The 22,691-nt window shown below is 38.7% G+C and overlaps 1 protein-coding gene across 1 annotated transcript in view; it reads left to right on the forward strand.

The window, feature by feature from the left end:
• Positions 1 to 22,691, forward strand: part of pik3r3b (phosphoinositide-3-kinase, regulatory subunit 3b (gamma)) — a 289,080-nt gene that overhangs the window by 223,990 nt on the left and 42,399 nt on the right. The window lies entirely within an intron of this gene.

A 22,691-nucleotide genomic window follows, 5' to 3' on the forward strand; every position in this document is an offset into this window, starting at 1 on the left:
ACCCATTTTACTTGTAATGTGACATTTTTCAGAGTGAAACAGGATATTCAACAAGAGGGGAAAAAATGTCAAGTAAATTTTATTTGTCTAGCGCTTTTCAGAATGCATATTTTTTTACATGAGGGCAGGACTTGATACTGGATTATCCATTTGAAATTGATTTGATCTTAAAAAAAGCTGTTTTAAAATGACATGTGGTTGGAAAGGTGGTGTTAAAATGAAAGAGGTCTTGATGATGGTTAGCTGAAAAGGAAAGTCATTTCAGACGTGGTGCAATTTATTACATTTTGGTAAAATATTGATTCTGATCTATGCTGGGAATAATCTATTGCATTCCATTTAGTTCATTCAGACATCATTCTACATTTGGGGTTTATGTGTTTTATGTTTTCTAGCTCTTCAGCTGTGTTTTTTCCTCTGTTTGCAGATTGAAAGTGAACCACTCCTTAATGGTCTACATTGGTCAATTCATTACCGGAGACACAGGCTTGGTATGGCACTTAATTAAGGGCAATGAAAACATCACTTTGCCTGTTAAATGTTTAAGCGAGTTCCACTAAACATGATCACTCCCAGTGTTTTTCCCTGAGCACTAGTAATGGATTTTGGAGCAAACTTTAAAAGCCTCACAAACTCTCTCTGTTAGCCTTCATTTTTCATTCCCCTCATAGAATGAAGTCTGTCTCATTACCATAGTGTTTAATGAGGAGTTCTATCCTCTAGCGCAACCATGAAAGCTCCAGTGAAGAGGCCTAAGGAGGTCTTAACACTATGCCGTTACCAGTAGCCAATCCCTCTTTCTTTCCCCCTCTCATCTGAAGCTGGACACAAGCAGAGAGCATGATTAAGTCAATATAGATGAATGCCTTGATGTTTCAGTTCCAGACGTCTGACTTGCTCTCTAGTTTTCTGTCTGCCTCCTACATGCTGTGGTATTATGCTGTGCAGGACTCCCTATGGTCCCTCATTCTAATTCATCACTGCTAATCTACTGTGGTCCCTTTAAAGTAGCACCGAGAATAGAGGAGATCAAAAGACAAGCAAAATAGTTTGTTTATGACCTCCACTTAAAGTCCTTACTCTCTATATCTGATGAAAAGTTAAGAACAGGTGAGAAGCACTATTGATATTCCACAGGATCCAGTAATAATATTTTGCCACACATGCCAATGGCTGGTGAATTGAGAAAATGTACTAGCCTGAATCATTTCTGTCTAGCCATTAAAATTAGGGCTGTTAATTTAATGCATTAATACAGAGCTATAAATTATGTAAAAAAGAATGCATTAAAAAAATTAACACAATTAATCATGTCCCCAGACCTTACAAATTAAAATTCCAACCATTGGAGCAATTCAAGCTGGAAGTACCACCGGTTTTTAGCAGGGGCAGAAAGCGAAACTCCAGCTGTTTCGGCAACGCACAGCTTGTACAGAGAACAAACCAAACTCAGGCTTGCTTGACACTAGCGACATAATTAGATGAGAACACGTTCTTGCATTCAAACACAGCTGGAGGAGTACAATTCTGAATGCACGGATCTGGCATGTTTTTTCAAAGTTTCAAACTAAGTTTAATTTGACACAGCAACCTAACACGTTGTGTTTATGATGCGATGCAACCAAAGTGAGACGCTCAAAAAGCGACTGACACAAGTCTATGTTGACATATATCCTTAGAAAAGCCCTTATAATAAATCTATCTTGGACAGATTGATTAATTTAATTTCTAAATGGATTGCTGTGGACTGTAGGCCAATGATGCACTTGTGTTCAATAATATGAAAATAAACAATATATTGCCTTCTAAAGACAATTTTTGTATTGTCCTGCTTTACAGGTCTGTAACTATAATGTAATGCATTTAATTATTTGTAGTACTATTTTTCTAATATACTATATTTATAATTAAAACAAAATATATATATCTATAATTATTTAATCATTACACATTGAATTATTATTATTATTATTAGAGGGCCATTCTCAGAAAATATTTATAAATTTGATTAATTGCAATTTGATTAATTAATTGGTCTATCATTCTATTGACAGCCTTAATTAAAATATCTTCACATTTCCCTACTTAATATGCAGAGAAAACGTCTAGGTTACGTATGTAACCTCCGTTCCCCGATGGAGGGAACGAGACGTTGTGTCGGAGAAGCGACACTAGGGGGTCTCTCTTGAGCGCCGAAATATGAAAAAAGGCCAATGAGAAGTTGGCAGACAGTATTTGCATACCCCGCCCCTGGACATACGAGTATTTAAGTGGGCAAATATGGTGAATTCATTCAGGATTTTTCTGAGAAATGGTCCGGCCACAACAGTGGCTCGGCTCAGCGACGTGGCGGGGAGGACACAATGTCTCGTTCCCTCCATTGGGGAACGGAGGTTACATACATAACCTAGACGTTCCCCTTCTGTCGCTTTCGACATTGTGTCACCGAAGAGGCCGAACTGGGAGACAGGGGCGTTCAGGAAGCGGTGTTTCACGCATCTCGACCAAGTTCAACCACAGATGACGTTCCTGGACCACGAGCGTGGCCATCGCCTGACCGAGTGACTGCGTAGCTCTAAGGGTGAGGTCGGTCACTGAGCGCAGTTCCTGCAGCACATCAAACATAACAAAATTTGCTCCACCAATGGTGCGAATTTTGGGTGGGGCTACCTGATTTGTCAACCAATGGCAAATTGCCAGAGTTTAGAAACCTGTTTGAAAAAAGTTATTATTTTTGCATTTCCATTTTGGTGAAGCTAGTGCTTAGTGCAAAAACCTTAAATCTTACCAAAATTCTTATTCACTAACAACCTGCAATCTAGTATAACCAGGCACAATTAGCGCTGGAATCAGAGCTTGATCATTTAAATTTAGTTATTGTCATTCCTTTCCGTGAAAATACTCCTACATTCTATGTAAATTAGGTCCATTATAGATTCTGATTCATTCACAAAACTCTGTGCTATATGCCCAGCGTAATTAACCTCATGCTATTGCTGCTTGAGTAAGCAGAAGGTAAATGGTATATGTCATTTTTACATGTTTTAACCTGGCATAAATCCAGATGTTCTGTGTAGTCAAGCAAACTTTCAGCATGTTAACGAGATAATTAAGGTGTCTGAATCACAGTAGTGGAGTGAAGCTATACAGTCCTGACAGATCGCAGTGGTCTGCTGCATCTTTCTATTTATAGCCTTCAGAACTGGCCTGCAAGATCGGAATTGTGGCATTCAAGTTGTGTTCAGCAAAGATTTTCTTGGTAAGTTTGTGCCGTTGTCTGATCTGCATAATTTCTTTATTGATTCGGGCACTAAACCAGACAAAAACAGACAGTGTGTGCAAATAATTTGAGCTTTTTCTGGGAGCTATTCATTCTTAATAAATTGCCCCCACTCTGTCTCTCACTCTACTTTAATGTAAATTTTATGCTGAAGCCCAAAAATAAAAAATAAAAATAAAAGTAAAAAGTCTTACTACCAAATTACATTTCTTTTAAAGGAGCATAGAGCGGGTCTTTTATTGCTCTCAACAAAGGCTTTCTATGCATTCCAGGGGTCTAATTCCTCAGTAAGGGGGCTTTAGGGGAGAATTACCTTGTTATGTAAGTTTCAGACTCGTTCTCTTAGAGGGGAAGAAAGAGGCCGTGAGATTGCAGTCTGCACTGGCTGAGCGTTTTACATCAGGTGAGTGGTAAATTAAGGCTGACGCACACTGAGCTGATGAAGGGTTAGTTAGGTCGGTGTCCCTGCATGAACCAGAGAGGTGAGAGGAGGGGGCTGACATCAGCTGCTTCCACAGGCAGTAAATGAGCATGTGCTCATCCTACCTGACCAGAAGTCTTTCAGGCCAAAGTGATGTGACCCACATGCAATACTGACACCAAAGACATAATGAGCTTGAATGGAAGGTTGTGTGTATGAGAGTGAAGGGTGAATCTGTTTTGTGTGTGTGTGTGTGTGTGTTGGTCAGGTTTTGCCTACATTGTGGAGACCAAGGAAATCACCTACATTTTGCCAACCATTAACGGTCCCCAAGAGAATAGTGGTTTAATAAACAAATACTAAATAATGTCTCAATGAAAATCTAAAAATGGAGAAAGGTTTAGTGCAAAGGGTTAGGTTTAGGGGTAGGGTCAGGGTTAGGGGATAGAAAATATCATTAGCTAAGTATAAAACAAAGGAAGTCAATGGGAAGTCCTCACCATGAAACAAAAATAAAACATTTTGGCTGGGTTTATCAGCCTTTTCCTACATTGTGGGGGGAAATATCTTTATTGTATCTCAGCTTAATATGTACAGTAAACTGTAAGTAAGCCATTTGTAGGTTGATTTCACCTCAAATTTTCACATTGTGGCTTTGTGGTGCTATTAAAACATTCCTCTGTTAGTTTAAGTGGTCAAATGTTTATAACCAATGACCAACCACTCTCTTTTGGTACAAAAAAGGGAGAGTTTTTCTGGAATCTGTTTAAAACAGTGATTAATTTTGCAATTCCATTTCGTAATGCTAGTGGCACAGACATTACACACTTCAGCTCTGTTGAAAATAAAAAAAAAATCAGAAATGTTAGATATAGGGGATATACATTATTAGCTCAGTATAAAACACAATAGAAGTTAAAGAAAAGTCCACATCATGACTGAAAAACAAACATTGTGCATGTGAGCTTTTGATATGATATTCCGGATAAGGTGAATGTAGATCCCTTAGGATGAGCGTGGAGTGCTTATGTGAAGGAATCGATGAATGTGGAGCAGTTAAGTTCCCCTATATATGACATATTCCTTGATGTGTTTTGTGATAGAGTCTCTGTGCACTACAACCCATGCTGTCACTTCCGCTGGTTGTGTATATAGTATATGTCTAGGTTTTCTTGTGTGTAGCATGTACATGTGTGAAAGGGCACATCTATAGCTGCTCTCATTTCCCTTGGGTGCTTGGCAAACACCCAGTAGTTATTAGTATGCTCGCTGTATATAAACCTCTTACTGTAAATGGTGTAATACACTTAACCCGGACATGTGTTCTGATTCCTTGGGTTATAACCATCAGGTATGTGAACACTGCAATAAGTGAGTAAACTAGCAAGGATATAGCGAGCTTTTGTGCAACATCTTTCCAAATATATCCACTACAACACTTCACATTACTTCACAAAATAAAACTTCCATATCAGCATGTTTAGCCAGTCCATTTAATTGCACATAAGTTTTACGTTTGCCGTTACAATGCAAAACGTATAAATGTTTTGTTTTGTTTTGTTTCTAGAACACCCAAAAAAACTCGTCTGTTCCTATATATAGTCTCATTGTTATTGCTGAGTAGTCAGCTCCCCAGCTGTCATTAACAAATGTTATCATCTGGTTGCAGGACAATCCTAGATGATTAGTGAATCCACACCAATTAGCCAGTCTGTCTTTTTAGTCCATATGGATGAGGTTCTTTTCCATCTTGAATGCCTGTGGTTCACCTGATAGGATATCAGATGTCACTACCCAAATAAGGTTTTTAAACCAACACGTATGTAATATGTTGCACTGCATGACATCAGTAAACAACAATCCTGACCAATGTGATCTCATGAGAATTTGTGTGTTTTCTTACATAACGTGTGGTTCTATCGGGAAGACACGCAGGCTTGAGTGAAGTTTAAGATGCCATTTATTTGATAAATGTAAAACAGAAAGTAATGTCTCTCTCTTTGGCGTAGGCCCTCTCCGGTGGTCCGAGGGAGTTTTGCCCTGAACCGTCATATCCTGCCGGAGATAGGAGGCAGGGGCGAGGAGCCTACCCCCATGCGGGACAGGGCTCAGCTGGTGGTGGTGGGGTGGCGGAGGTTGCCTGTGTTTTAGCACACTGAAACAGCAATGTGATAGATTGTGAGCAGACTTATAAAGCAATGGCTTACATGCGATTGGCTAGGAATTACCCCGCTAATGAAGTGATGATGTACAGCTGCTAGTCTTCCCGCTAGAACTACGCTGCACTTCCATTTCTATCTGGCATGGCAAAATTGAGGTGGCCTGATGGGGCTGGAGATTGCGTTAGGAGACCCAAACTGACCAGGGAACGATGTGAAAATAGACCTGATCCTGTCATGTTTCTTTAGGGGGGAAGCTTGCATGGTTAGAGAATGTGTGTGATGTCTAGAATTCTAGAGACATGGCTCGTCATTGTTGGTTGTTTTTTTTTTTTCTCTCTCTCTCTCTCTCTCTCTCTCTCTCTCTCTCTCCTCCCTCTTATTCCTCGAGCTGGAGCAAATATGGTGAGAAGAATAATGTCTCAGCTTCATGAGAGGTTAGTTGTTGGCTGTAAAAGGAACATGAGAGTGTTATGTACTCCCAGCATAGAGCCCTGAAGATGCAGTGGACGGTTTAGTTTTTGAAGGAGGTGTGCCCCAAAACATACGAAAATGTGTGCATGTTTGTGCAAATCATCTTGCACGAGACTGCTTTGTGAATGTGTGTTGATATGAATCGGGATCTTCAAGAATGTGATTCTCGAGCATGGATCAGTTCCGGCTGTTCATGTCCCACCTTTACGACCTGAAGATGCAGTATCGCACTTTATATTTTGTGAATATTTGCAAATCTCCTTCCGAATGTGCTTGATAGCTGATTCAACGGCTGATGTGCCGAGTTACCATTGTCTCTGACATATTTCGGAGACCACATACACGCACACCTAAACATGTATGGCTGAATTCCGGCATTTACACTGTCGATCATATTGGTTCTGATTAGTTGTTGCTGTAGTGGTCTGACCACGATGAGTGAATGATTTGTGAAGACATGCCAACGAATTTCTGCTCTTTGATGATGCCTGAATGATAATAAAATGGAAGTATGCCATGAGATGGGAATTACTCGCTGTATGACCTGATCATAGCAAAATGCCTTACACTGGTGGTAGATAATCTGATGAATAGGGGAAGCGGTGCGGAGCCTACCGCTAGGTGTCAGAGGTGCGCCGCAACAGTGGTGCTAGCGATGAGAACATGGAAGTACGTCTGGAGTAAGAAAATGCTGCGTTTTATGGATCGCGTAAATGCGCCCTTGGAGGCGCTCTGGGAACCTCATCGAATGTTGTACTGAACGAAGTAAATTCTTTCACAAGGCTTGGTGAAGGCTATAGTAACCCGTTGATACGTATTTGTTTGCACTCGGGAGTGAATATATTTCATATTTATAATATATTTGCATTCTGATATATGCATGCATGAATATGCAATTAATGATAACAGATTATACGTCTTTTCGAAGGTCTAAGTGTTTGACATTGATATCCGATCTCTGTTGCATGATAGCAGTCATCCAGAAACAGCAATTTGTATATTTGTGCCGGAAGTGCGGATGACAACATGCAATATCAAAAACGGGACTTCATACCTTATTATGAAATAGCGATCGCCAGATGAATCCAGTTCAGCCTGCTTGGGTCAGTTGTCCGTGACAGAGTTCATTCTATAACGTCCAGTAGCACTTTTGTACGTAATTATAAATCTTGATATGTTCTCCATGTTTACATGAGATCTCGCCTGGAAGAATTACACTTTGTCATTCTTCGACAGACTATGCAATCTGAGCAGCATTCCTGTTGTAAAACTGTATATTATCTGATATATGAAGTCTTTCATCTAAACAGAATGAGCCCATCTCAAAGTCCCAATTTTTTTTTTTTTTTTTTTTTTGAGATTGTAGTTTTTTGCTTTAAAATAACAACATATATTAATTCTGAAACTTGAGAAGTGAAGCCCAAAGTGTCTTCTTTCAAAATATACTACAACTGTATCCATACTCCAGGGGAGCCAGTAGATACAGCCATTTAAGTTGGGTATGTAATTTACATGGTTTGTGCTCGGGAAGGGGGGGCGCACATCGACGGGTGAAACTGTGATGTCATTCTGCCTCGGAATGCTCACATCGTGGGCTCGGTCTTCCTAGTGAGTAGGGAATAGGGAAGATGAATTGGATTGGAACGCGCTACGTGATTTGGGCGAAGGCAGCCGCCAAATCTTACTGAATGAAGTAATGAGAGCCCGTATGATAAGCGTTGACTGTACATGATGATATGCCTGAATAATTATCTTAATTCCCCGATGGGGAACGCTCGGGTATGCAGACTGTGAATGACAAGTGAATGAACCTTGACCGGGTTGCCCTCATGAGATTACACGATTGCCTGCCATACTATGAGAGTGAATGCGCTGTTGACATGAAATACTGGCTTTTGATATTGATGCGAATACGTTAAGATGAACAGGCAGCGTTGCAACTTTGTGATGAACAGGTAGCATGGCAACGGAAGGTCTAGACCCATGACTAGATCTGAATGCATTTGATGGATATAAAAATGACTTAGCTTATTTCTGATGGAAGTCGGCTGCTGCCTGAGCCGATGATTGTGCAGGATTCGGGTGTGCGCTCCTTCCGCGCCGGGTCATGCAATGCGATTGAGAAAGATCTCCTGAGTGAATGAGATATGGGTGAAGATCTGGGTTTGCTGGTTGTTTACTCCCCATGGGTTTGATGTTGGCAGAAGTTGAGATGAAGTGACGACGTCATTGGAAAGGGAAGGCGGGCTTCCGGAGAAGTGCTGTGCACTGGTTATATGTGGCCTAGAGAAGTTGAAGTGCATCTAGTTGCCTGTGTTTTAGCACACTGAAACAGCAATGTGATAGATTGTGAGCAGACTTATAAAGCAATGGCTTACATGCGATTGTCTAGGAGTTACCCCGCTAATGAAGTGATGATGTACAGCTGCTAGTCTTCCTGCTAGAACTACGCTGCACTTCCATTTCTAGCAAACTTACATTTGCTTAAGTTTGCATAGACACTGAAGCGTGCAATATTGACGTATTGACAGTCAAACTGTAATAATTTTACCCATCAACACGTTTAGAAACATACAACAGCGTATGTGATTGAATCCTTGAATATTGAATTCGGTTGTGCAACAGCAAAGCTGAGTTCACCACTGTTCCACTCAGGCAAGAAGCACTGCTGTTGGATCTACAGTGTGTTTCCAGCTGGCGTTCTCTCTCTCTGCACGTTGTGCAGTCCAACTCATTTCGCCGGTATTCGCTCCACCACCGTACGCGGCGAAAAAGCCAGCGCTTTACGGGCAGAGATCACGACTCTGCTTCTCAAGGATGCGATAGAGCCCGTCCCTCCAGCCGAGATGAAGAAGGGTCCCTACCGCCCTTACTTCATCGTACCCAAAAAGGTGGAGGGTTGCGACCAATCATGGACCTGCGAGTTCTCAACTGGGCTTTGCACAGACTCCCGTTCAAAATGCTTACGCAGAAACACATTCTTACCTGCGTTCGACAGCTAGATTGTTTCGCGGCGGAAGACCTGAAAGACGTGTACTTCCACGCCTCCATCTTGCCTCGAAACTGACCTTCCCTTCTGTTCACGTTCGACGGCCAGGCATATCAGTACAATGTTCTCCCCTTCGGCCTCTCCCTGCCCCCTCATATCTTCACGAAGGTCGCAGAGGCAGCTCTTGCCCGGCTAAGGGAAGTGGGCATCCGCATACTCAACTACCTCGATGACTGGCTCATCCTGGCTCACGCTTGAGAGTTACTATGCACTCACAGGGACCAGGTGCTCAGGCACCTCAGCTGTCTAGGGCTTCAGATCAACTGGGAAAAGAGCAAGCTAGCCCAAGTTCAGATCATCTCTTTTCTCGGCATGGAGTTAGACTCAGTCTCAATGACAACATGCCTCACCAATGTGTGCGCTCAGTCAGTGCTCAGGTGCCTCACTCTCTTCGAGCCCGGCACAGCGGTTCCTCTATAACAATTCCAGAGGCTCCTGTGGCATATGGCATCCTCAGCCAGGGCCGTGCCACTCGGGTTGATGCATATGAGACTGCTTCAGCACTGGCTACAGACTCGAGTCCCAAGCAGAGGTCTTGAAATGTTGAAAAGTGGATATGTTTAGGGGTAGGGTTAAAGGATCTAAAATATCCTTAGAATTAAAAAAAGATTTTAAAAAAGTAAGTATAAATATATAATAAATAATTTATAAAAAAATATTTAGAATGGATTTGTTGATTAAAATATATTTATAATGGCTTTGCATATATTTTACATTTCTAAAGCTGTAAATACATAAACATGTTTTGGATGCTGTCAAAATGTCCAGATTGTACGTTTGAGTACATACAAATGTACAAAAAAGTATGTTTAAATTTAAATATAAATGTAAACATATAAATAGCTACATATAATAAAGAAATCAGGTTGTCCTGATGTAGAAGTCGCACTTAACTAGTTTATGAGAGATGTGACTAGCCTGTTATGCCATCGTCAGATGTTTTTTCTGTGATATGTGAAACCAAAGCTTCAAGAAGTAGTGCATGTGATGATTCAGCACCATTCTCAGACATGCCTAACCAGGATTAGAAATGGTATTTGGCCACACCTGCCAAAAGCAAGAAAATGTATCTGGCCATAAAGATTTCTTACCTGCCATAAAAATACATTTTATAGTAAATTTTCCACTGAGATAAAAGATGCTAGAAGACACAAGTCGCGACATAGATTTTCTTTAGTAAAGAGATATTTTCATGTCACTCACATCAGTGAGGGTCATAGTGTCATTTTTGCAGTTTGTCTTAAAGCGTGTAATGTTATTGTTTCTTATAAAGTTACTTACCAACTGTTGAGTCATGTTTTATGCTTGCATTTGGTGCTTGGTGAGTGTTAATTTTGGAACATTTGAAGTGGGCACTCTTGCTGTGATGGTCACTTTGCGGCAGACGTTAACCACAAAACAGACACTGAGAGGTTAAAACTGTAGGTAAAAGGAGTCGTCAGCTGCTCTAAACATGTTTTCATGACCAGCTGTTTTAGGGGCTTTGTACACCTCACACTTCATGGAACCCTGATGGCAGTGTGCAGAGTGTTTTTAGCCTCAAAACAACATAAGGTCACACATCTGATCTGATAGCAAAATGTCAGTGATGGCTAGTATATAGTTATTATGTGCTCTGCAGATGATAACACTTAACTCTAGTCACATAGATTGTTAGTGTTCTTTTGTAAAAACTCCTGTGTTAGTATAATCTGTCAGTCAGCTACATACAGTATGTAAAATAAAGAAATGTTGTCAGTGCAATAGATTGAGATCTAGCAGTCCATAACAATGCTTTGATGATATTAATAAAAGATAATAATAAAGTGTTATTGAAACGACAAATATTATTTTTATTTCCAAATGTGTTGCATATTAGTTGGTAACAGAACAGTCATTTCCTCGTTGGTCTTTGATGGACCATTGTAAAATGCTTGTAATATCAAGTACTAATATAGTAAATCAAGGGATATTAGAGAGCAGAAGGAGAGACAAGATGCTTTTGTCTGTTTGATACTCACTTTGTTTTGTGTGTGTGTGTGTGTGTGTGTGTGTGTGTGTGTGTGTGTGTGTGTGTGTGTGTGTGTGTGTGTGTGTGTGTGTGTGTGTGTGTGTGCACTCTTTATAATGGACATAGTGGAGTCTCAAAAATCAATGAAGTATTTACATTCTGATGTCAGTCACTTTGTCCTCCAGGCTCAAATGCCACAATTCTAACCCCCTCTATCTTATAGGGTAATGTAATTTGAAATGGGTCCCCATAGAAATATCCCATTGAATTGGTCTGTCGTGTATGTGACTCATGTTCCAAAGAGAAAGTATGAAGTAGGCTTGCATGATGCATGGTATATTTTTTTCTGTATGGTCTGCTTTTGTAGGTATTTGGACTTTAATCTAGATAAGAAGTGTTCATTAAAAGGATAGTTCACACAACAATGCAAATTCTGTTTTCATTCACTCACCCTCATGCCACATGCATGAAACACAGAAGAAGATATTAGACAGCATCTTAGTCTCAGTCAATATTCACTTTCAATTTAAGATCCAATGAAAAAAGATGCAGTGATGCAAGATGCATTGGAACTGCTGCAATCTTTAGACTTGACACTACAACAACACAGTTTAGGGATAAGTAGTAGATTTCTAAACTACTTTAATTAGTAATAGATTATTATGGGGATTTAATATTATAGTTTGAAAAAAATATTGGCAAAAAAAAAAAAAAAAGAGTTTCAGATATTGAAGTCTTTATTTATTTATTTTACAACACTCCCCTACTGCCCCTACTATGTTGTTTAGTGCTGATGGCTTCACTGAAACTGGGAACTGTATAAATCATTTGAAGTTTGCCTCAAAGCATATCAACCAAAATATGGAGGTGAGACATAATTTCACGTTGGGAGAAATAAAAAGCCCCAAAAAGCTTTCTCTTTTCTTTTATGGGCTAAAGTGATGGTTATGGTTACATATCAGATTAAAAAATTAAAAATAAAAGCAATATATCAAACAAATTAATTAAATGTATACATTTTAACTAGTAGCTGTCAGTTGACATAGCCTGAAAAAAATATTTGATTAAACAATATCTTAAGCGGGCACAATTATTTTCCCCTTAGGCCTCCACTTGCACACTATGTGCTGTGTGCAGACCACTCATTATATAGAGATATTGATCCAGACTCTTGCATGTCCATTACATTCAGTGTAATAACTCATTCTTTAGGGTGTATGAAAAGATAGGAATAATTCATGAAACATCATGAAGGTGACATATTCTTGGTTTTGATACATTTATAGAAAAAGGCCTTATTGTATGCAGTACAATGGTACAGTGATGGTATCACATGGTCAGATCATGACTCTTTGATATGGACCATGTTACTGAATTACTATATTCATGTACCTCAAGATACTTTCAAATATGTGCAAAAACATTTTATTTTTAACTGTAATAATATAGATAAAGGAGGAAAGGACTGCATTCTTGGGTTGGGTAATTATCCTCGTTATGCTTTGGAAAACAGGGTGTATTGTCCTTGTGATAGTTGTGAAGAGTGGGGAAAATCCATGCACCTTGAGTGGCACAAATTCGTCTCTGTCCTCTGGAACAGATGACTCAAATAACATAATGCAAATAAGTTGGTTGCCTTCTGGTGGAGCTGCAAAGAAAATGATGGCAGTGATGACAAGGCACTGTTGGTTTCATGTGCACCCTTTGCCATGCTGCCAGATATTCTCTGTTTGCATTTGGTTGTAGTCTGCTCCAAAGAGGGCATGCCAACAATAACCAATGGGTAGGAGTTCCACAATGACAATGCATAGAGGCAGAGCTATTCATATGTGTCTCATAGAGATTATATTTCTTGAGAAACATGGGGTCTTTACTAAATTGTTTTATCCCAAGGGGTCAAGGTTTGCCCCATTAGCCCTTGCTGGTAGATGATAGATACTACACTATCTTGAACCAGAAAAACATCTTTATTCTTTTACGTCTATTCAAAATTAGCTGTGTATTCTGAAAAAATACAAAATAAAAAAAATAGCAACATATTGCTAATATTTCATTGTAGATGTTTTTACTAGGGTCCAATTCTTTTTGAAGGGGTCTTGAAAGCATTAGATAGACTTTGCTAGGAATTTAGATTATGTGTTCTATTGTTGTGCCATCAACCAATTAGCTGGGTAACTGCAATTGAGATGCGAATAAATGGGATGGGTAACAACTAGCTCACCCCAGGTATTAAGACCTCGCTTTTGCCAGTATGTCTTACTGTCATTGCTCTCCCCAATATTCTATCAAGTATTCTAAATTCTATACCTAGTAAACATTCTAGAGTAAATGCTAGTGTCACTAATGGTTTCCTTTAAGAAAACTGACTAAATTCTCACCCTGCTTATCAGCACATTTTAACTGTGTGAGTTTAATGAAATGGAGCTACAGTCTTTTTTGTGTGTTTGGTTGGAGCAAGCACTGATGGATTTGCATTATTGACCTGGGCCTCCATTGTATGTGTTTGATTGAACGGATTACTATGTCTATTACAGAGAAGATGGCCTTGTCCATCAAGCCAGCCGAGAGGGCATATCAGCAGCCGCAGTGACCCAGGAGATTTACTTGGTCCAAAAGTCGAAATGGCGAGATACTATAAAATCCCCTCTGTTTGGAACAAGATTTTATACAGGCGAGAAATCTTCATGGTTCTTCCTCCGATTTAGAATCCAACAGATGATCATATTGAGAATCAGAAACATTTGGACGGATGGATGGAAGAGGGGGAAAACGATGGAGATATAGATGGTCAGGTGACGCTAGTGGAAGGCTTGAGATGTGAAGAGAGAGGGGGTAATGTGGATTTTACATCAAAAGCTGTCTAAAACCCAATTGGCCTCTTTCTTTCATGTACTCTGGATCTTATCATAGCAGTTTCTTTTTGACTGTTGGACAAATTGGGGGAAATACGTGTAGATCTGTTTTGGGGCCACATAAGGTGATTTGTTGTAAAATACCTGTTTCTCTACTTTCTCTTTTGAGACTAGAGACCCAGTACATAAAGTATTCCATAATCAACTACTGTTTTCTCAGATTATGTCCTTTGCAATGCAAAGGTCAAAATCTAACTTCAGATCACCAAACAAGACAATGTGCATCTGAAATGTAATTTTTCCTCAACTGATGAATGGTGATTGCCTTTGTGTAGTGGTAGTGTTCCATTTGAGATGGTTCATAGAAAATTCATAATCTATATGCTCAAGTACAGTACACAATGTGTTGTACATCTTTTGGGACACAACTATAGCTGTCTATGCTGATAGCTTACCATTTGAAGGGTTATAATAGCCCAGTGATGGATAGCGTAAAATAACACAAAGACATCACCATTTGGTGGAGGTCATTTCCTTCTCAGCTGTCACTGATGAACCGTAGTGCTCATTTTCCTGTCACCTTCCCCCAGAAACTCTCTTCCTGTGTTTAGGTCTACCATTGTTGGCCTAGGACATCCAGACATCAATCCCCCTCTAAGGGAGAAGGTCAGGGGTGTAGGTCAGCTCTCCTAACACTCACAGCATAAATCCACCACTGCCTATCAATTGGCCTCTCCATCTGGGTGTAAATAATGATGCCATTGTTGGCTCAGATTGTGTCCTGTGTCCAAGAGATAAGACAAATATAGTTGTTACGGCTTCAAAATGCTGACTTTGAAGTAGTGCTACTTTATGGTGTCATGACCACTGATCTATTCTTAAGTAATTATTGAAGATGGGCCAGAATATCTTATCAACTGATCAGTTAGCTAATAAACTAATATTCCTATTTCAAATGTCTTTATTGTGCATTTGGATTTTTGATATAAAGTCGAGTCTCATACCAAGGCAGTTGGCAGTTAGTGTTTGAACTTTAAAGAAATAGTTCACCAAAAAATACAATTATCTCATTTATGCACCCTGATATTGTTGAGGGTTAATAGATGAGAACACTTGCTCTTCTTTATTTATTTTTGTAAATAGCTTAATTTTTGAAAAATGTACTGGATGTCATATTCCTTTAAAACACTCTTTTACCAGGCATAATAGTACATTCTTGGTGCACATTGACATACTGGAAGATCTGCTGACTTAACGTGTTAAATCATGTATGTGATCATTATAATTTCTATTGAAAGGGATGCCTAACATTTTCTTTGATGTGATGTCTTGATGCGTGCATAACTGATTGAGTGTATTACTGTAATAAGATTTACCCCAAGCTTCAGTTACAGTCTTTGATCTCTGTGATTGTGGGAAATATTGAATGTAGACCTTTCAAATTCATGCCTAAGAAATGCTATTTTTACTTTCACTCTGCAGGTATCAGTCTCAGACAATAACACTTAGAACACATCCTTATGCCCCATAGGTGATCATCGCCAGCTGTATTATGTCTACATATATAGATGTTTCACTTTCATATGAAATTTGCTTTATTCTCTCTTTCATTTAAGGCTTTTGATGATGTTTTCATTTGAATCTTGAATGTGTCCCTTCCTTCCTTTTCTTTGTTATTTTTACCTTACAATTTTCTGTCATCTCTCTGGCACATATTTCACTTTGCATCTTATTATCTCTCACATTTGGCACTTTTCCCTCTTACCCCCCTTTGACCATCCCTCACTATGCTGATGTCTATCATTCGCTCTAGAGAATCTCTACATTCCAGACACTTGTACATCTGGCTAATGTCACAGTGAGAGATGTCACTTCTGCTTAATTGTCATGTGTATCAACTGATTTGGACACTCAGAGCGCCTTGAATCTTCTGCTGGGGTGACGATCAGGGGAATGGGTTAAAGAGGGGGTCATGGGGACAGAGGATGATTGGGACAGAGAGGGGGACAGAGGATGATTGGACAGAGAGGCAGATAGACAATGAGGAGACCCTGCTGGCTCATTTTTCTAATGGATGAAATGGACGGGGCCTCAGCAGTTTTCCCTCTCATTTTTTCAGACTCTATGTAAGTGTGTTAGCCATGAGCTACTGTGGTCTATAAATTCATAATTCTGACTAAACGCTGACTGGGATTGCGCTAAATTCGATGCCATTGTAAAATAACTTTAAATGCACACTATGTTGTTTAGCAACTGTATACAGCCAACAGTAAGGATAATTAACTACATTACTTGGCTAAAGAATTGTTTGTAATTATTATAATTATAACGGTATATTGAATACAGGTGTCTTTCATCATATTGCTGTTGCTGCCATTTTATAAAAGCAATAAGTGCCTTGAGCCTGTTCGTTACAGTAGTTTTACCACAGGTTAAAGGGTCTTAGGCTTTGAATTGTGCCTAAGAACACCTTAACCTGTAAGACATGGCCCCTTATTGGTTATTGCTTCATGAATTTCTGTAGAGGTAACTCACTACTGTTAACTGTTAGTACTTAATAATAGGTACAGCAACTAACATAAAATAATGGCACATGTATAGTACAAAATAGTAAACCAACCACTTTTTATTAAACCAATATCCATATAATGATTTACATAAATAAACTGGCTCTGTGCTGATCTTTGGAAAGCCTCTTTTTTAGTAAATTAGAAGGCTAACATTTCAAATAAATTTGAAAGCTTTAGTGAAATAATTAGTTCATGATATAATCATGAAAAAAAAATGTGTAAGGAACTATTATAATAAAATCATATTAAGCATAAAGATAAAGGTAGCGTAGTCCACTTCAAACATACTGTATTATGCTAGATATTTTGAGTCAGTGAAGCTTACTTAAACAGCATCTCCTGTCTGTGTTTGGCTCTTTTTCAGTTATTATAGATTTTGTCTAGGTATGTTAGACCTTTTGTTTATGTTGAGTGGATTCTAATTAACTAGACAAAGTAGTTTATAAGATTTTGTCTTGAATTTTCTGGCTAAAACTTTGTTCACAGTCTGGACTTTGAATGTATTGCAAATGTCAATTAGCTGTTCAAACTTGGTGAACTCAACCTTGTTTATCTTTCAGGTCAGCATCTCTGTAGATGTCTGCATCACTCCTTTTTTTGTTATTTTTACAGTGAACTTGAAATCCTTTTACTCAAGGCAGATATGCTCCCATCCACTATGCAGCTTATACGAAGCCTCATCAACTAGCTTTACAGTATATATGCACTGGAAACCTCTCTGTCAGTTTTGAGTTCTATGATTTGTGTTATGATTTAAAATTGCTCTCAGCGTTAACACGTTTTTAAAAAATGTAATGCGGTAATTTTTCTTAATCATGATTAAGGCATGTACCGATTTTACATCAGATTCTGACATTTTATTCAGCTCCGTGTGAGTTGTAAACACTGTTAGAGTGCGAGACCTTTGCGATGTGTTTAGTGGGGGTATTACGATAAAAAAAATGATCTGCTAACAGCACTATCTAATATCAAGTGCTTGATCAAAAATGTGATGTGTGTTGGTTAAAAGTTGACCATTCTTTAAACCCATCTTCAGGAAATCTTATATTTACTGCACTCTCACCTAAATTTACTTGGGTGCTCCATAAAAACGTTCCGAGACTCTGGGACTGTAGTTTTTAAATTTGGCAAGGCAGCCTCCATTATGATCGTAAAATTGCTTTGCTGAGCTGGTTCTTCCAATGCCTCATCATCTTTTGACACAATAAGAACAATTAACTTTTTTGCCAATATACTGCAGTAGGATCATCATTATCAGTTTCTTTTGTGCAGTTTTCAGTAAATACAGTACATTTGTAAAAAAAGCAAAACAAAAAATAATATAAAAAATACCGATACCTTAGCAGCGTGACAACCAACGTGATTCCAACTCTATAATACTTGCCAGCTTTTAAGATTAGCTTTTCTTTTGTCTGTATATCAAGTCTGTAATCTTTGTGGAACTAGGTTACTGCAATTGAATGACACCAGAAAACCAGAAGTGTTTTGTTGGTTCCATTATTTTGTGTAGTAAAAGTAAGCCAGTTAGTTATTACTTAGTTAATAGTTAACATTTTCCCCATTTAAACTGTGTTACTGATAAATGCTTTGGTAATAAATACAGAAACTACAATGTGCTGGTTTATTTTAGTTGACAGTCACATTTTAACTGAATGGTGCTTAACAAATGCACATTCAGCAATGTAAACAAATAAAAAAATGTGAAGTATTATTACTGTCATTACAGTGTAAAAACCAAAACAAATATATTAAATGTAAACATGAGGTAAGTGGTCACTGGTCAGTGGTCTTTACAGTCATTACAGCATAAGAATAAGCAAACAACATGTGTCTCTACTAAACTGGAGTCCAATTATTTGCTTTATAAATTACTGTAGTTAACATACCTTGAGCATGTGCATGCTGGACTTCCATGTGGCCAATCAAAACATACATTGGTTTCCCTTTTGCAGGATCCATGCGTGTACTATTTAACATTCTTTAGTTGAAACATCCGTATCACCATCGATCATGAATGAGAGATATGTAGCGTCCTAAATCTTCTCATGGGTCTTCTGTTTGAGTGAATCTGCAATAGCGCCAATGAATTGCGCACATGCTGTATCATTACTGTATGTAGGATTAACTTTTACGTGGCTCTTTTTCAACAATTCAATTGAATTTGGTGAATGGTAGTTCCTGCTTAGCTATGAAATAGGCCATGTTGAATTTCACTACCATTTCAGCCTCATCAGATGACTGAATGGTAGCTTCCTGCCAGAGAAATGCTACTGGAAGTGGCAATGCCATTTCATTTGTGTAAAGGTCTCGGCATATTTGATGTTTTAAGCTGCTGTTGTTCTTCATTATGGTGTCATATTTAAACTGTGCAGTGCCAGTTGCCTCTGCAAACTTGGTTTTCCGCATGTTGTGGACCACGTCTAGTGCAGTAGATACAGTTCATGGTGTTGGTGTTTTTGCTAAACAGTGTGTTCTTGCCTTTTTTACCACGGCCTCTTCTGACTCTAACTCGTCAACCTCTACAATTTGCTGCTCTGAAGGGCCTGGCTCTGGTACAGGAGGAGCCGTAGATGGAAAAAATACATCACTGGTTCGTTGCGCCATGGTTGACTTTTATGGACGATGAGTGTGACGCCACAAAAGCGAGACACACGAGTGTAGATGATGTTACCCACGAAGTTGACTAATCATTTACGGACCCAACTCTGGCAGACTCGCTCCCACCTCGTTTTTCAACATGAAATTAAAAAATAAATATTTAGGTCAACTGTCATTCACAACAATATTCCAGTCTAAATAGTTTTTTGGTTTTTTAAATACACACAGTGTTGTTAGAATTAGTCTCTTAAGCATGTCAGAACATGGCTGTTACAGAACATTTTTTATGATTTATTGTTAACATAAAAAATGATCTCAAGTTAACTCAAGTAAGGTATTTGTATGTTCATAGTGTAATGCTAACATCAAGACTTATAAAAGCATTTATTCACACTTACCTCAGTCACAGTTAATTAGCCAGTTTATCAGTCACACCTTCTAGTCAAATCCTGTTCAGTCTATTACAGTTTACAATAGATAAAGGGAAAAAAGAGAGTGAGATTAATGGACAGAGCGAGATATCTGCATTGCATCTTATCTGATTTCATATCTTATTTAGGCAAATCCACTAGAAGTGGGGTCACACATGCAACACCTGGGCAACAAGGATCTGCTTTGTCTTACAAGAGTCCGCTGACATGCAGATGTCATGCATATTAACACAACACACACATACATATATTTACATGCACATGAACAATGGGGGTCGGGAGCTGCTAAGTGGGTTCCCAGCTGGACTGCCCTAACAAGACCTTTGATATACACCATAATCATCTCGTTGTACTTCTCCATCATATTTGACATAACTCAAACCGCAGAAAGGCTCTAGTTGTTGATGCTTCAGAAAGAACAGACTATCAGCGTAAGCGTTATCCATACGACTTTAGCAGTTCAATTAATGTCTTCTATAAAGTGACACGATCGCCTTTGGTGCGAAAAAATATAAATAATTAAGTACCTTTTAACTCTGAATCATCGCTTCCAGTCAGCAGTGGGATGCACATGTAACGCAATTGTGTTGGCACGTGAGACACGTGAGAACTGAGGCATGTGCAAATGTTTCTGTGAGCATTAGGTGTAGGGGATATCAAATATAATTAGCTCAGTATAAAAGCAATAGAAGTCAATGTAAAGTCCCCACCACTATTTAGAAAAAAAACAAAAGTGTGTGGACGTGCTTATGTGCATATGTACGTTTGACATGTAACAGATGCTGGTTGTTTGTACCCACTGGGCAGAGAGCAGATGACACTGTAGGCTATCTCACCAGACTAGAGCCCCCAGGGAAGGGTGTGGTATTTTTTTATGTCTATTCTTACTTATGTAAATGTGTGGCGAACGGAAGAGCATGACCCTGATATATTTCAGTCTTGAAGCCATATTATAAAAAAGATCTTTCCACCCTAGCACACCTGATTGCACATTACAAATTCTATAATTCTTCTATATTAGTACGGCAATTTGCCACATTGCTTGACAACCCTAAACAGACTTCAGTTTGGCGAATTGACTAGGACTTACATGTTGAGCCAAAGAACATCCAAGAGTAAAAACACTGTAATGCACTGACTCGGTTGGCTTGAGGCTTTTTTTTATTACACAGCTTTCTGCAATACTTGATTGTGATTAGTCTGTCGGAACATTCTGTAGTCAAATATTTTAGATATTCTGTAGTTCTGTGGTAATTTTGTAAAATGACCAGTAAAATGTATATTTGACCATTGTCCCTTACAACCAGTTTCTTACACTGTGCTAGTTTTATGTCTCTCTTAGCACTCTACAGTCTCTTTCTTTTTACATAATCAAATGATTTCAATTCAGATATTCCATGTCCAATTAATTGCTTTATTTGGTATATAGCTGTGTAATAAGCAGGATATTGTACAATCATCCTGTCGTTATTACAAAAACAAACCCATTCAGGATAATATAAGTCCTTATCGCCCTATCTAGGTTTATTTTGTGATAAAAGACTGGCTGACTCTACATTATCTATTAAATATCGATTTACTAGATACATTTACATTTATATTTTGTATAATTTAAATTTGTTTAAAATCGGTGACACACATTCATAGATTCAGTTTAGTTTGGTTCAGTCTAAAACAATTTCAAACACTCCTCCATTAGTGACCTGTTTACTGGCAGTTTCTGACCACACTCTCCAGTCCACACTCATTGGCAAAGCTGTGTGGGGTGAGGAGTGCTGGAGTCAGACAGGCAGCTGGATAAGGTATAGAGTGTATCTTTCAGTTTCCCAATCCTTTAGGTCAGATTAATTCAAACAGATTTTCCTCCATTAATCCCATTATGTGCAACCAAATCTACAACCCTGAGCTCTCAAGCTTACCTGGCACCAGCTTGCACAGTTATATGCAAAATTCCTTCTGTCTTACCCCTGCTTTTACTAGATGCTTTGCAATCTTTCTGACTACTTGTCATATGTCTGTCTGTTTTTAAGGCAGTTGTGTTCCTGATGTGTCTATGAGCACTCATTTTATATTTATGACCTACCAAATTACTTTAAGCAATAACACAAGCAAGTTGTTTCCCTTTCATGCACATTATGGATGAAAGATAATTAAGAACAAACTGGATAAAATATTGTGAACTGGCAAATTTCTAGGAAGCGAACATGTTAGTGCACTGGAATGATTTTGGAAATGGACCCCTAGAAATTGACTTCTTGTTACTCAGCTAGGAAGCTGATTGAGATCATCACATGGTTCACAGCTGTGACATAACTAAATTCTGTCATACATTTGTATTTTTTTTATTATTTTTATTTTTTTACAGGGACTAGCCCTTCAACGTGTCCCACCCAAACTTTTGTTTCAGTGGCAAATGGGTCAACACAGGGCTGAAAACGGCTCTCATCATGCTCTCATCGTGCAATTTTGTAGGGTCTTTAGATACTTTGGAAACATGCTGTCATGGTTTGTTCTATCAATCAGGAGTTTATGCAGATTATTTCAAATATGAATATGGTTTTCAAAATTACATGTTCATGTCAGCCCATGTAAAGCAGGGCTGTTTTGGTTTATTTTTTTGCAAAGGTTCAGAAACATCACATTCTGCATCATGCTTGAATTAATTGCCTTTATTGTGAAATCACAGAAGACACTTAAAAATCCTCAGCACATTACTACATCTCTTTAGTGTCTGATATCAAGCCTCAGCAGACCCCAGTGTCCTCTCATACCATAGCCATGGCCCCATTCATCTTCATTAGGTAGGATAAGTGACAATGCAATACCTTGAATAATTGACGATGTGCTCTAATGATTGGCTGCACAGT

The sequence above is a fragment of the Xyrauchen texanus genome, chromosome 13 (assembly GCF_025860055.1).
Source record: "Xyrauchen texanus isolate HMW12.3.18 chromosome 13, RBS_HiC_50CHRs, whole genome shotgun sequence".
Classification (NCBI taxonomy): Eukaryota; Metazoa; Chordata; class Actinopteri; order Cypriniformes; family Catostomidae; genus Xyrauchen; species Xyrauchen texanus.